This window comes from Populus nigra, chromosome 2 (genome assembly GCF_951802175.1).
Source record: "Populus nigra chromosome 2, ddPopNigr1.1, whole genome shotgun sequence".
In the NCBI taxonomy this organism is placed as follows: domain Eukaryota; kingdom Viridiplantae; phylum Streptophyta; class Magnoliopsida; order Malpighiales; family Salicaceae; genus Populus; species Populus nigra.
In genome coordinates this window covers 19,899,722-19,902,221 of record NC_084853.1, presented here as the reverse complement: position 1 = coordinate 19,902,221, position 2,500 = coordinate 19,899,722, and positions in this window count along the sequence as shown.

Genomic DNA, 2,500 nt, shown 5'->3' with positions numbered 1-2,500 from the left:
CCAACGCATGGGCGCGCGCACGGCAATTTAATGCCACGCCCACGCCAGCGTAGAGCTCTCCTCGCAATCCCCAAGCTCGGCGGTCCGCACCAGCCACGTCGGCCAGGCCTCCGACTTGCGAGCAGGGGCAGCGGCCACCGCCGCCGTGACGTCGCGGCAAGCAGACAGCCGCGCAGCAGCTGCCAGCACCTTGGCACAAGCACGGCAAATGAATGCCACGCCCACGCCGCGGATAAGCAGCCCCAACGCGCCCGACGGCTTGGAGCGGGTCCCGAAGACGGTGGCCGGAATCGGGTCGTCGCCGGCCGGAAAACGGGTCATCGATGCCGGCAATACTTCGGGCCATGAGGCCCCCCACCTTAGTCCGAGTTTAGCAACAGCCCACATATCCCCCGCGGCAGGCCTATGGGCGCCAGGCCAGCGCGCCCCATGGCCAGTCAGGGGGCACCCCCCTAAAGAGCAATAAGTGTCATTGAAGCTCTGGCAGGGGGAGACACTACTAGGTCCCAGCTGTCACCCCCCCTCTAAAAAATTCATTTCTTGGTATTTTGAGCTGAAATTTTGCACAGAGGTTGGCAAAAATCCAATCCAACTTTATTAATTTTTCCAGAATTTTTCGAGGTCGGGAAGTATTTTTTTTTATTTTCCTACCATTAAAAATCGAGGAAATCGGAAAAAATAGGAACCGGCTCGGAATGACCCCAAATTCAGTGGGCAGCCTCATAAAAATATGGCTGATTTTACTGGATTGATTTCATGTGGAAAGCACGACGTTTTGTTGTAGGAATGCGGGAACCCCGGCGGCTCGCCTGCCGCGGCCAGCGACGTCGGGCTGGCCCCTGCAGCGCCTAGCCTCTCCCACGCGGGGGGCAGGCCAGAACGCGGGGGGCCAGGGCCCGAAGGCAGCCCCCCCGCGGGCGAGAGAGCAAGCCAGCAGGGGCTGTCGCCTGCCGCGGCCAGCGACGTCGGGCTGGCCCCTGCAGCGCCTAGCCTCTCCCACGCGGGGGGCAGGCCAGAACGCGGGGGGCCAGGGCCCGAAGGCAGCCCCCCCGCGGGCGAGAGAGCAAGCCAGCAGGGGCTGTCGCCTGCCGCGGCCAGCGACGTCGGGCTGGCCCCTGCAGCGCCTAGCCTCTCCCACGCAGGGGGCAGGCCAGAACGCGGGGGGCCAGGGCCCGAAGGCAGCCCCCCCGCGGGCGAGAGAGCAAGCCAGCAGGGGCTGTCCGCGCGTCGCGCAGCGCGGCATGGCTGCGGGGGCCGCGCGCGCGCGCCCAAGCGCCCAAGGGCCCCCAAGGGCCCCAGGCCCTCAGGCCCCAGCGCCCCAGCGCCCAGCGCGGGCGGGCGCGCGCGCGCGTGTGGTCTTTGAGGGGCGCCGGCCTGGTGGCTCCCTAAAGAGCAATAAGTGTCATTGCAGCTCTGGCAGGGGGAGACACTACTAGGTCCCAGCTGTCACCCCCCCTCTAAAAAATTCATTTCTTGGTATTTTGAGCTGAAATTTTGCACAGAGGTTGGCAAAAATCCAATCCACCTTCATTAATTTTCCCAGAATTTTTCGAGGTCGGGAAGTATTTGTTTTAATTTTCCTACCATTAGAAATCGAGTAAATCCGCAAAACTAGGAACCGGCCCGGAATGACCCCAAATTCAGTGGGCAGCCTCATAAAAATATGGCTGATTTTACTGGATTGGTTTCATGTGGAAAGCACGACGTTTTCTTGTAGGAATGCGGGAACCCCGGCAGCTCGCCTGCCGCGGCCAGCGACGTCGGGGACGCTGGCCTGCGCTGTCGAGCCCGCGAGGGCTGTCTCCGCGGCAGGCCCCCCCTGAACGGGGCACGACAGGCCACCGCGCTGGCTCGTCCAGCGTCGACAGTCCCTCGTCCAGGTTTCAGATCGCGCCAAGTCGAACCCATGACCTGCTCAAGCCATCGTGCGCTGCCGAATTCGCATCTGCGTGTAGGCTGCCATTCCACGCGGCAGCCCCTGTTTTCGTCAGCGTGCCCCCCTGACGAATTTTCCTGCCTGGCCCAGTCCAGCGTCCAGCCCCTGTTCGTCGAAAAATCTGCGCTGCCGATTTTCCACGCGGCAGCCCCTCTTTTCGTCAGCGTGCCCCCCTGACGAATTTTCCTGCCTGGCCCGGCCGGTCCAGCCCCTGTTCGTCGAAAAATCTGCGCTGCCGATTTTCCACTCCGCAGCCCCTGTTTTCGTCAGCGTGCCCCCCTGACGAATTTTCCTGCCTGGCCCGGCCGGTCCAGCCCCTGTTCGTCGAAAAATCTGCGCTGCCGATTTTCCCCGACGAACCTGCAGCTGCACAAATCCGCGCTGCCACTGCCCCATTGTCTGGACCAACAGTCTTTTCCATCAAGCCCTGGACTATAAATCGTCCAGACTCATCGCCAGCACCCGCTGCCGATTCTGCCGACTTTGCCGATTTCGTCGGCGCTGCCGATTCCAACACTGCACCCACCGTGTCTAAACCAGCGCTGTTTCGTCAGCGTGTCCCCT